The 14,385-nt window shown below is 38.6% G+C and overlaps 1 protein-coding gene across 1 annotated transcript in view; it reads right to left on the reverse strand.

Annotated features, from left to right (window-relative positions):
• Positions 1-14,385, reverse strand: part of Cap (Cbl-associated protein) — a 160,622-nt gene that overhangs the window by 17,658 nt on the left and 128,579 nt on the right. The gene's annotated exons all lie outside the window — the stretch shown is intronic.

Raw genomic sequence — 14,385 nt, forward strand, 5'->3', positions numbered from 1 at the left:
AACGATCTCATCGATATCAATGACCTTAAAGTATGTCCAAGGGAGAAGGTGAGTGTTCCATTGCAAGAAGTAACGGCCTGGCCTACACCTGGGTCTGGGTTGGGTTTGGGTTCAAGGTTACAACGACGAATAAACATCTCTAACTTCGAAATAAATGCCTGTAACTTCAAAACTAGGAGCGAGCGACCCTTAATCGTGGAGTGGAGTTAGTGACCTCACTCCTTGAACGTATTTCAAGGCCATTGAAATTGTGGAGACCGTCACGATTGGAAATAATTATCAAAATTATACTAGAGGGAATAGTGTATCGAGAATTGATAAAAAGAAAAAAATTGCAAACTTTGCACGAGGTATTTACCAAAGTGAATAAAAAACTACTAAAGGAGATGTTTGCTCCAGTCCTGTGATTTCATCTGACCTTTCTATTTAAATATTTTACTTTCAATTCGATAAAAGAATTGTGCTTTTGTACTTTATTATTAAAAACTTTGGTTAAGGATAAAAATATAAAGATTCGTTCGAAAAATGATCTGTTTCTTCTTAAATATATACTTCAAATTTTTGTAAATTTTATAATCTACGTATGTCGTGAAAACTGAACGAAATTAAAAAGATTTTAAATTTAATTGATTCATACGATAAGTGTGACAACTTATACAAGAATGTTTAAGATTTTATACTGTTTGAAGATTTCGTAAATGACAACGCCTTTAAAAGACCTAACATCAATTTCGTAGATAGAGATAACGGGATAACAATTTTTAAAGACACGTAAAAATGGAATCTAAATTGAAGATTTTTGTTCATATCGAGGATACTATCGGTCTAATGGGCTTTTACAGCGTTGATATCGGTTCTAGATTAGAATCAGTATGAAATGTACGTAATCCTTAATGAAATATCCATCCCATTTATTGCTCTGCACGTATCATAATGACAAATGATATTAACGCATAAATTACGAGCATCGTTTCATTGTTCGTGACGTGGTTCAATAATCAATATCCTTCGCGCATCTTACTCGCTAGTGATTTATCGTTTTCATGACCATCGAAATACAAATTACCATTACTAGCGTACACTGTCATATTACTTATTTTTTCATTAACACGATATAATTTTCTTAAGTTGCGAATTCTATGTCCACAATGTTAGTAACGTGTAATAATTACGTAAATGCATTTGGTATTCGTAGTGTTACATAAATATATATTGTTAATGCCATTCTCATTATAATTGTACAGTGTTAATTGTTTATTATATCGCGACATCACTGAAATTGTAAATAATTACCCGTAATTAATTTCCCCAGTAACATAATACGACAATATTATCGCAAGATTGTTAGATGCCACTGGTTAATAACAAAGTTAAATTGTGGTTTGTTCCGAAAAAAATAATTTATCTATCTCCTCACTTTGTTTTTTAAACGGAATGTTCAATTTCATACGACGGAATTCGACAGAGTAACGAATTTTGAGAATAAAAGTATTAAAACACGTGTATCCTGCAATTGATAAATTGTGAGATATTCGGATACTAAAATAAACAAACAATTAAAGTTTCTCTTCTGTCTGAAAATAAAAATTAATCGACAAGGATTGATCGTGTTAGAAAGTCGTTTTTCGATTCCCTGCTCGTTTGTGTATATTATTTGTCAAGGTTCCGTAACTATATTTTTTTCCCTTCGGTGGATTAACTCAGTACGTGACATTTAAATAATTAGTGTGAATACACGTGGAAGTAGATTAGCATTCCAGATAACCTGGAACAACGATACACGATATGCAGATACGCGTCTCTCATTTCGTGGGTGTTGTCTTACGGAACATGAGATTTCAGGGTCTGAATGGTAAATAATCATTTTACTTTTACAGTTATGAGATTGCTGGTTAAAAATAGAAAATCATTAAGTACGTTGCACTTCTTGTTGAGTGCGACTAATTTTAGTATTACTTCAGGGAATAGTTTATCGAGGCACTTCGTATATATTTTTCTGTATTTAAAACGATATTAAATGGTTCTTTAACGTACATAAATGTAAAAAAAATCATTTTTTGAAATTCATTCAATTGTACCCTCCGTAAAACAATTATTTATGAATTATTTATAATTATTTTCGAATTTATAATACTCTTATTCGATTATCTTCATAGATAAGTACAAAGTAATTACATTTCTAACATTCTGCATTTGAGAATCTCTAATTTTCTCTAATGAAACATTGAAAGCTTCAGAATGATAAAAATGTTGTTCAATTTCAACATTCCTAGCACACTTTGTTCAAAAAAAGGACATTGAGAAAGGTACAATATTTTTCACTCCATAAGTAAAACCTAAAATTTCTAACAATGACAATACTTTTGAAATTAAATACACACTTGACTATTTAGTCATCTAATTGTTATCCAAAATTATACAAAGTGCTCGAAAATTCACGGTATAACGTACGTTATAAAATATAGTAAATTTTCATGGTAAAATAAATCGTGACAGGAACGATGGTAAACCATAGAATAAAATTTGTCTGCACGAGCCTTCATTTGCGAGAAAATCGATTTCGAAAATATGCGAGGTGCGCACGCAGTTGACTAAAATCCGGTTCAATGCATGTGGCTACCAATAGTTATCATGCTTGCGTACAATTTACAGAAATAGTAATTTAAACTTAAAGTAATGTTAATTTAAATTACACGATGCGGTTGCTCATCAGCGATATGAATGCTTTCTTAACTATTTCAGATCTAAGATAATAGTTAAAATTGTAAATTAAGCTACATTTTCTTAAAGAACAGTAACAACTTACAACTTTATATTCTCTGTGAATGAACTCGATCGGGATCTACGAAGAAATCTATACGATCGTAATTTACAATTTTGTTAATCAATTACTCGCATACTTCCCGTATTTATGCACCAGTATCTTTCTAGATGAGTAATTTTACAAACGATATTTATTCTACGTTTTATTTTCCTAAGAAAAGTGCTATTACGTGCATTTGTTTCATCGAAAAATTTTAAAAAATCACTACAAACAATCAACATATGTAATAACTAAACCGTGAGTTTTTTTATGTGTCTGCTGATATGGAAAACATATGCAAAATGTAAGAAAGACATGTTTTATAAATTAATACAATAATATTAGTATTTCATTTTACATAAGTGCATATATTCTGCATACGTTTGGCATATGTTTCTCCTATTCCCATACACCATAAATTCATAAAAATTGACAGTCTGGTAATAATATATAAAAAAAGAGCGACGGATGAAAAATTTATAAAATTGTACGATTTATCAAATTTGAATTATCTTTCAGCTTTCTTTGTCAGACGTTACATTAGATCAGTTTCATTGTACTGTACGTTTAAACGATCTTGATAAACTGAAAAACTAAGGGGAACAAACTGCACGTACACGATGGAAACCAGTGTGTAAACGAGTGTGTGGACAATATTCGATGCGAGTAGCTGTATTTCGTTTCATTCCCTTTCTCTGTATTAAAATTACAAAACATTGTAACAATTTTATAATTCTCGTTTGTCCTTCGTGTTCAATGGTCACCTACAACCTATACGTACTCACGAATGTCTAAATTTTCGATTCTCCCGAAGTTATCAGGGCGTGTAGAAATCCGACGCCGGAAGAGTGATTTTTTATGCGAAAAATCGGATCGCAGATAAGGACACTGGCTTAACCCATATCGAGGTCGTGGCTTGTTTAGCTCGTTCTACAGGAAGTGTACGGCTTCTTCATTTGCGGAAGGAAAACTGCCCGGATAACGAACCAACGTTCCCCGAACGATTAACGTTGAAAACGATCGACGAACGGAATAATTCTCAAAAGGATGAAATCTGGTAAAATTCTTTCTACAATTGATTGCATTCAAATTGATAGTATTTGATATTCCTAAAAGCAGAAAAATTCGACGAAAGTACTGTTCAGGGAATTAATTGAAAAATTCACCGAAGAGAGACCATGTCTGCAAGAAATGGACAGTCTCGTAACGAAAGATATTAGATTTCGAAATCTCGTTATGTTGTGTTCCATTAAGTATGAAAAGGCTCGCGCGTTAACCCATTCGGGACAGAAATTCGAAGACTGGGCACGCATCGTGTCTGGAAATCCCGTAATAACGTTTGTTGATCGTATACGCCGAACGCTCGTAGACGTTCATCGCACGTAGCGCAGTAATCCATCGAGCGCGTGTAGAACCTCGATAGTCTAAATGTTCAAACTGCTGTACAAATATTACGTACGGTCATAAGCATGTGCAAAGCTATAAGGTGTCTAACGATCGGTAATTTTACGAAAGAAAATGTTCGAATGTCTTCTCGACCACGGAAAGTCACGAAACGTACGCGAAACCTGTAAATCGCGAACATTTAAGCGTGATATTGTTCGTTTGCAACAAGCACGATACGATGTAAAATCATTAAAATTCGAGACTCTGGCGACAGACATTCACGTTCCATGTGGAACTGTCGGTGACCCTCGATCGGTGGAAGTGTCTATTTCGCGTTCAATATGAACAAGTTACACGATCATCGTTAACGATGGACCGTTCCAACGACATCGATCGATAACGGTATGCAACAAGTCTGAGAAATCGTATTACGGAATTAAATGAACATCGACGCAACTCGTTCGTTCAATTCGTTCGATTCGATAGAAACTACGTAGCAACGTTAAAACACTCTCCGCTCTTTGTTTACATCCATGGTGATGAAACGTCCGCAAGGTATAGCGGTTCAAAGATTCGAATTCTAAGACTCGAATAACTCTTCTACATACACTTCGATACTTTTATTTTCAAAATTCATTACTCTATCATCGGACTCGGCCACAGAGAACAATCGATTGGAGTGAAAACACGAATTCTTCTAGAGAACACTTTTTCCTATTAGTTGAAACAACGATGGCATTGAGATAGTCTGGTTCTAACGAGTCACCTTGTATAGTACAGGGAGCTATAAAAATGATGCCCCCAAGTGATGTTTACGATGTGCAAAAAAAAAAAAAGTAAATCTTTCTCGATCCGTGAATTACGCTTTCGCGACGGTGGTGATACTCCTCGTTAGATTGCGCGAGACGATTTACATTTTTCGAGCATTCCGATCACTGAGTCTGAATTCCATCCAGGAGCATTCTCTCCGTCTCTCCGGTGTACCGGGTTCTCATAAAGGCAGAGAGAGAGAGAGAGAGACGGGAAACTTTAAAACGACGCTCCCGCAGAATGTATACTTCTCGAGCAGTGTTTCACTCTTATCGCAAACGATCGATACGTGAACGAAATTAATCCAATTTTTTTAAATCTGCTTCGTGGACGCTCGGTATGGACACAACGAACGTGCGAACGTTTCTACTACGAATTTATTTGTAAATCGGAGGTGAGATGAAAGCTCGCGCGCGGCGCGCGTGGATCCGTCGGGATGTACCGAGATGAAGCGACTGATAAAGCGAATGGAACTACTGGCCAGTAGCCTCGACGAACACGAGAGGGAACTGTAGGCCGCGCTTGCGTGTCAGAATAGGTTCTGTTGACACGAACCGCGTATAGAGGCTATCGCGGAACACATGCTACGCCAATGGCGTTCGCGCGTTCCGCGTCCCGGAAACAAAAGTAAAACCAACGAAGTGCATCGCAATCCCTTTATCGGACACTGAAAGTATTGCGTTGTTAAGTTTCGACGTATACTCGTCCCGTTTTTTTTTTCTTTTTTTTCTCTCTCTCTTTTTCTTTTATTATTTTCTTTTTTTCCATTTTCTCGACCGACGAAGAAACTTCGCGAACTATCGGACACTTTCGACGACACTGCACAAACGTCCAATTTAAGAGCTACCCAGTATTTCGTAGCTGTCGTAACTTTTCTATTCTCAAGTAGAAATTACTCCTTACAGCCGTCCAATTTTATTTATTCACGCCTACATTTCTCGAAGAACGTTTATAGAAAACGTAAAACTTTACGATCGTTGCCGAATCGCTTATCATTCTTCCCTTTTTCTACGAAGTAAGGATCGAATCGGAATGAACGTTAATAAACGTGTATCTTGCGCAACGTTACATAACAACGCGTGTATTTATGATTTTTCATAAATATCAGATGTAACGAGAAACACAATCCGCCTCGGCGATGCGAATTAATTCCACTGAACCGTTAATCTGACAAACATCGAGAAATTTTCCGCTTTCTACAATTTATGCGCATTATTGCAGATTCTCGACCATGAGTTTCCATTATTTTTCTTTACGGATGAAACACAATGCATTTACAATTCTTTGCCCAATGATAATTTTACCCGCAAAGTGGACGTCACTTTTGTTCGCGTCTCGAGGCGATCTGCGTCGCTGAAAAAATTAGAACGATCCCTGAAATATCTCTTTTCGTAACGCACATATAAAGCTCGTATACGCGAAATTGGTAATGGATCGTAAAAGCGATGATACGTCACCGAACTGAGAAAACGGAACGAAAACACGTTATAATCCAATACAGGCGCGAGATTACGCATTCTTTAGCGTCGTAATACTTAGCCAATTCGACAGTTACGCAAGATTATCGCAAAGTCGAGGCACAAATTAAGTCTAAATAATTCCTTCGAAATGGAACTCGAAGAGGAACCGATTTCTAAATTGTAACGTCAAAATGCTTTCGTTCGTCGTAGAAAATCGTCGACGTGTCTGGTGCTTTAAAAAAAAAAAAGAAAAAAAAACAATAGATTTTTCCTTTATTTCTCAACGACAATTGGCTTTAATTTGCGTTAAGTACGAAGTGACACCGAGTACACCATACCGCTCAATTGACTTCCTCATAAATGCTGCAGAATATCAGCCTCCTAACTCGACCAATTCACGAGACATCAAATGTTAAAGTTCTTAATCTTTAGTAGTACAACGTTGGCCCTTATCGTCCACAGTTTCGTCTCTTTCAAAAGGTATAAGATAACACGTGACAGTTGAGTTCGTCCCGCCGCGTTCAGAACACTCCCTTGAGAATTCGATCCGAGCTCACGGACTGTCCCCTGGTATTCGATAAATGTGAAAAATTGATTTCCTTCGAAATAAGAAATTCTGTTCTACATTTTTTCGATTCATTTTCTCCGCACAGGTATCGATATCACGTATCGTTCAACGCGTTTTGTATTTTGATCGTCCTCGAGTTCAAACGAGGAAAAAAATTTTCATTGAATCGCATCCATCAAAAATGTGACCGGTTCGCACTTTCGAAAGATTCGATCGGATGGTTCGCGCACCCCGTTTACACGGCGCAGCACTCCATTCCTCGTTCTTAACGCTGACGAGTGTTGCGATCGATCGTGTTTCCTAAGACCGCGAGGTATTTTCTAAATATGCGAGAGGAAAAGGAGAAAACGATGCACAACGCGATTCTAACGGCACTCGGTATATTTATAGCAGGAAGAGAATTATTTTAAGAAAATTATGCGCATGTTTACTGACTGTATGGAATCGGTCCGTAAACCGAAGGAAGCGTAGTTCCGGCCCCGGCTTGGAGTCCGCCGATCGAATTCACGTGATCGGATAAAGAGGCCCTAGCGTTCCTGTCCCGCGTAGTCTCGTCACCAATCACCAGCGAGTCACGCGCTGGACACGCACCGGAATCGTTGCTTCGTAGATCGATCATCGAATTCTTATAATTGTTGACGAGCTGAGGCGATTGCAGATCGTCCATCGCGAAGAGATCGCCGCAGGATTTGTGCACGTTACGCGTCACGTTACCCTTCTCGAATCGCTTCGACGCGTATGGATCGTTGTTGTTCCTCGTCTCGTTCGCATCTTCTTCGCGACGTTCACCGCTGAAGGAGCAAGAAGACTGCTGCAACGAATCGTCCTTGAACACCGACGCATCGTGATTATCGTCCGAGGGATACTCGTCCTTTATTATCGCCGGTTGCCCTTGCAGAGGACAATCGTAATTACGAACCAAAGACACGTCGACCGTGTAATTGTTCAACTGCCTCCTCTCGTACGCCTCCAACTCCTCGTACTTCTCGTTCACCCTGGATAAGTCCAGCGGCGGCGGAACTTTAGCGATTTTCACTCGTCTCGAGGTTAAGCTCATCGGCTCCGTGCGAGCAACAGTCGAGATATCGATCTGAGAAGCGAAGTGTTTCGGATTCTCATCGACGATTCGCTTGCGCGGTACCGTGCTCGCAACGTCCGACGATAATTGAAACACACCGCCGTACACGGACGACGAATCCGTATCGTTGATCGTACGATTCGGTAGCGTGAAATTCGACGTTCTTTGAAAGAAAGACAAATTGGGCAGAGACTTGCACAGAGCCTGCCGTGGACGCATCTCGGCCTGTTTCGTCCACGAGGAGGATCTGTTAACCACCGGTGCTACGTCGTTCTCGATCGACGTTACGTACGAAACGGGTCGGACGCTCGATTTAGACTCGAAGATGTTTCTTTTCGGTTTACAATCCGATTGCAATTCGTGCAAATGTTTCGTGTCTACCGACTCCGTGTGTTCTCGGATCACAGTGTTCCGACCGTGCGATATTTTATCCTGTTCATCGTACGGAAAATCGTACTGCCCCGTTCTCTTCTGATTGGGCGAGATCTTCGTTAGGTAATCCAAACTTTTGGTTTCACGATCGGGAACTCGATCGTCCGTACAAACTCGATTTCTAGAGCGATGCTCGAAATCGCTTTCACGTTCCACGTTTTGCTGCACGATCTCGTCCTTCGAGTTCAACTGCTCGCAACGTATACTCCACGCGTTCGGTGTGTACCGGTTGTTCGTGTTGTATTGTTTAACCTCCACGTTCATTTTACCCGATACTTGATAATTCGGTCCAGGTACCATCGTTTCGTTCGAGCCGTAATTTCGGGCTGGGTTCGTGTCGCGCGAGCTCGTTGGGTCCTTCAGAACGTATACTTCGTTGCCAGATAAAATGTTCACCAGTAATTTGCTCTCCTTTGTTCCCGACGTAACGTTTCCACCAGGTACACGGTTCACGTCCGACATCGAGGTGTTTTTCGAGTAATCGTTTCCTTGAAAAAAATCACCGGGACACCTCTCTTCTTCGATCAGCTCCGGCGTGATGTTCACCTGACCTCGTGACTTTCGATCGTTTATGCTACTGATCGACGACTGGTTACTTTGGCTGGCAAGCGTCTCCGTGCTACCGAATCCGCTGTTGTTGTACTTCGAGACCGTGGCAGGATTTTTATTATCGAAGCTCTTGGGAAAATCGGCGACATAGTTCGCGGCATCGTTGTCCGGCATACTCGCGAAAAACTTTCGTCTGAGGTATCTGTTGCGTTCGAAGATCTCGTGAATCCTTTCTCTGGTGCCACTGTGACTGGGCCCTCCGTCACCGTTGATACCGTTGTAAACCCGACCGAGTTTATCGTCGCTGAGGGAACTTTGAGACTGCTCCACTTGAAGCAACGGACTCTGAGCTTTCTGGTACTCGGTAGACCGTTGATCCTCCATCCTTTGAGCAAACGTCTCGCTGTAGGGAAGGGAGCTGTAACGTTTCTGTCGATCCTCGTGGAAATGATTCTGGCTATAGTCCTCGAAGAAGTACGTTCTCTCGAACTCGGTTTTGGGTCTCCAGTTCCAACGATACGTTTCGTCCGCATCGCTCCTCGAGAGATCATGATTTTGTTCCAAACCCTCGTTCAATTCGTCGCTCGGTTCAATCCAAACTGACTTCGCCTTTTGCACTTGAGGCATCGAGTGTCTGTGGCAATTATGGTACTTGAACAGTTGTTTCTTGGAACGACGATGATTATTCAGATGACACATTTTTTCGAGATCGTTGATCTCGTTCGCGAGACTCGCCCACTCGGGACTCTTTTCCAGGTCGTTCACACGTGGTAAATTCGGGTTGGACATTTTCACTTGTTTCGAGAAATCTTTCATTGTTTAAACGTAACACTGTTTATACGGAACACCGATACCGTTAATGAGGTCTCGTCGATGAAAATTCTGAAAGAATGTATCCTAGAACAATGATATTCACCACTTGCATGACAAGTTTATACGATGTATTGTACGAGAGATATTTTCATTGATCTGGTACGCGAAGAAGTTTACAAACGTTCGGTGGTCGGTATTGTATCAAAATTATTGCTATACGTGTACGGTCTTTATCCAATTTGCAATTTTATAGCCGTGTCTCGCTTATGATAAAATACCAATACCAGATTCAATGTTAATTGTATCGTACCAAACGATCGTTCATTATTTAAATGAAACGATTCAATTAACATCTGCAGACAAGTAAATTGAACATAACTCACAATTATCAGCTGCGGCAGTGCTGAAACTGGCGCACAGATAACATCGATATTTTACGATTTTTAAACGAATGTAACAACTAGAATTTATTTCATACTTATACAGTACACAGTTTGTAACGATTGAACATGTATCGATTGAATAAGGGAAATACGAGAAACAAAGATCGATGCTCAGATCGAACCCAAGCACGAGTGAACTACTAATTATGTTTAGAGGCTACCAGAGGGTTATTAAATTCGTTAAAGATAAAAATGATTAAATAAACTCTATCAAGACTGAGTCTAGTCGCTGATAACTACTAGTAATCGACAAAACACGTGTATTTTTATACGTACATTATTTTATTTTTATTTTACCGATCCTCGTACGACTGATTCGAATAAAGATTCTTCTTAAAGTTAAGTTTGTCGAAGATCCTAACGAACGTCACGGTTGTCGCACACTACACAGAGATCTCCTATCTAAGAAGGATAAAAACCTGCCGGAAGTTTGCAATACACGCGTTTCGTATTTTCGTACAGCCGAAAGTTTCCATCATTAGTCAGAAGAAGTGAAGATATACTAAAACGATAATTAGAAAACAGTTATATCTTTACTCAGCGAAGCGAATGGAAAAGAAGTCGACACGACGGCAAATACGGGCACGCCTCGGTGCTCGCCTTCAATGGCAAGAAGTCTGAAAAAGTTCAAGATTGGAGAAAACGAATTCAGTGTTCAGTTGTATAACTCGGTACATAAACACTGATTTCTGTTTCTCGTTTCTTCGCGAGCGAGATTGAAACAGCTTTTCGTCGCAACGTGAACTACATTTAGCGCGAAGCGACATTTCATGGTAGACAGTTCCTTTAGAATTAATTTCTCTCGAGATATTTTCACAATTTCCTTTCGTTCACCGTGTAATTGCGCAATGCGATTTAAATAATGCGTGTAACGAATATTACGGTACAACGACCAGAATTGTACGAAGTAGAAGAAAATTATTGCAATAAGTTTCTCACTTTTCATTAATAACTTTGTCTAATAACGAACTTCTCGAGTAAATTTCAAATTTACAAAATCATTCAGGTAATTCTCCAGTAATGAAGGAAATTTGGGAGATTTCGTTAAGTCAGAAATAATCTTTATCAGCGTTTCATAAGTACTGAATCAAATTTGTTCAATGGTAAAAATACTTGAGCGGTAAACAATTTTAATGTGGTAAAAATAGTTTGCTGTCATAATTTTTGAGCGAGAAAGATAAGAAATAATAAACTCGAGTCGTATTTTTAGGCGTGAAACTCGCCGAGAAGAATATCGCAAGGTGTTTTGCGCGGAGAAACTTCGTACCCAGTTCCTTTCGATCAAGTGCAGAATTAATAGCGTGATAATCAACGATGAGGAATGGAAAGTGTGTTTTGGTTGAGCAACCGGTAGTAGTTTCTGGAAAACTTCGTAGCGTGTTCACAATCGATCGGTAAGATTTTAATTAATATCCTTAATTACACAATGGAAACGTTAGAGCTGGCTATAAGTATAATTAATGCAATCTTTATCAGACCCCTGACATTACTAATTGGCTCTTTGTATAAAAAACGAAAAAGCGTAAAAACCGAATCTATACTTGAAACTCGTTTTTAAAGCAATTTTCACAGTAGTAACAATTTTATTTATCATTATTTTATCATTTTCAACGAATACGGTAAATCCTCGAGTTACGTGTACTCGTAAATACGTTTTTATATCCTCACTCCTATTCTTGTACATATTTCGGGCATATTTACAAATTAACCAGGTTAAAATTCTTTTTTTTCGATCTTTGTTTTTCACAAAGGAATACAGACGGATCTATTCAACTTGAATTAACTTTTCGAAACTAGAATCTCGCGCCAAATTTATCGCAAGGAAGAAAGAAAGATTAGTCCTGGAAAAATTAATGAAAGATTGGACTCGTAAATTACTCAAAACTGATTCTCACATTATTTATGATATTTGTCCCCCTTCGATACATCGTATTTATACGAGTTAACCACGTAAATCGAGATATTGTGCTAACTATGAATTAAGAACAAATATAGAACAATACTCGAGAAAAGTTTTGAGAGATGAACTTGGTAGTGAACGAAGTTAACAGGATAAACCCCGTACAGTGGACAATTGTCCAAAAGGAAGATAAGCACGCATCAATTTGCAACGATGGTGTGATCAGAGCGAGGGTAAAATGTAATAACGTGTCTCGTTGGACTTTCTCCGGTTAGCAATGATTGTTCAACGCCTAAGGATGCCGCGCATAAGGGAAGAAGAAAAAGGTAAACTAGCTTTACCCTTGTTTGAACGAGAAATGTTCACAGGCGACCACGGAGGATCGTGCCTATTAAGATTAAGTGCTCTGTGCAACGAAACACGGTTACTTTGTTACACACGGAGCGAGATCTTCCCTTGAGAAAGGTGCTACCTGCACACTCATAACTGCTATTCTATTCAAATGAGGAATGCCATCCCCGGCGCGACGTGGAATTGTTTGTTCACGAGGAAGAGAGGGACTTTTTATCGGGGAACGATTTCACCGCGAATCACGCTACTCTAACGATCCACTTCTTTTGCTCGCTTTAACGTAAATTTATGCAACAGGCTATCAAAACGATTTACGAATGAATAATGTTAGCTGGCTAATTAGCTATTAAAAAAAACCACTTCTCGATGGTGCATCGGTAGTAAGGTCTGTCTCTGTTAAATGTTCCATCGCACGTAACAGGTGAAATGATTACGTTGAAGGTGAAATGGATACTGTCGGTTAAACCTTGGTTAAATATTTGCATCGGTAAGAGTAGATTCTTGACAATCGTTTTATTCGATCGAATAGTTCTAAGCTCGGTTAAATTTTGAACGAGTCGCTCGCGGAGACTAATCTCAACGAAGATATCGAATCATTGGTGTTGGAAGAGTCGGTTACGATTTAAGTTCGAGATTTAACGATATTTTATTTTCTACAGAAAGAATTTTTTTCCAGTCGATGTACAAATTACCGAAAATACGACCAAGGGTTATGGATCAAGACTATACGATTAAATGTTGTGGATGTACTAGCCATTAAACATCATTTACGTGAACGTAATACGATCTGAGGATAGATAATGCGAAAGTACTCATTACACAACCTAAAAGTAATTTTATGTTTTTCCAGTTAAACTGTGTTTCGTAATAACGTTCTAACAATGTTAGGCTGCGTTTGAAACCTTAAACCGAGTACTGCTTTTATACAATCATGAATATGTGTTAATTGAGCAATTGCTTTCATTGTTTTCTCCTTTTACACTTATTATATAATTTTTGCATCGTGTAATAAAGACGTTACTAAGTGTTCGTTAATCGATTGACGAGTACATCAATTAGGAAGGTAATTCTACGTATACCAACCATGAGATTTATAAAAATTCAATGTAATTGAAAACAATACGATTCAAATAAACGATTGCTTTAAATTTCCTAACTCGTGACAGTGAATTATAAATGCAAAAAGAAACAGTATAATGTTCCTAGAAGTGCACATTATTTTCAGAATACTTCGTATTGATTTAAAGTTTCAGAAATTTAATAACGTATCGATGATAATATCCCATATTTCTTATTCGCTTCGCGTGTCATTGATCAAGAATATTAGTAATTTATTAGCGATGTCACGATTTTATTTACACTTTGAAAGGTAATTGATTAAAATTTTCCATCGTCAAATTCACGTCAAGACGCGAGTAACGAAAACCTAAAAGTATCTCACACGGTAAAAGATATTTTGTAACCGCGTTATTCTTAGAACGATCGTAAAATTATAAGCACGCGTATGCCTGCATCTCCATATAATTGACCGTAATTTTGTCACGTGTTCCGCGTAAAGTCCTCTCGTATAAACTTGTCATACGAAGTCCCCAAGAGCTATTGGGTGTACGAGTTCGCGATTACAATTCAAGGCATAGGCTAATTAAACTTCAACGACGCTCCTCGCGATGACCTTGCCCGTGTTGGTTTTGAAATTTAAACAGTTCCAACAAATTTACCATATTCAAAGAAGTCTCGTACGTGATCACATTTCCTCTAAAATATCAAGTCGTTACGTAAGTCCTTCCGTGCT

This window comes from Ptiloglossa arizonensis, chromosome 3, assembly GCF_051014685.1.
Source record: "Ptiloglossa arizonensis isolate GNS036 chromosome 3, iyPtiAriz1_principal, whole genome shotgun sequence".
Classification (NCBI taxonomy): Eukaryota; Metazoa; Arthropoda; class Insecta; order Hymenoptera; family Colletidae; genus Ptiloglossa; species Ptiloglossa arizonensis.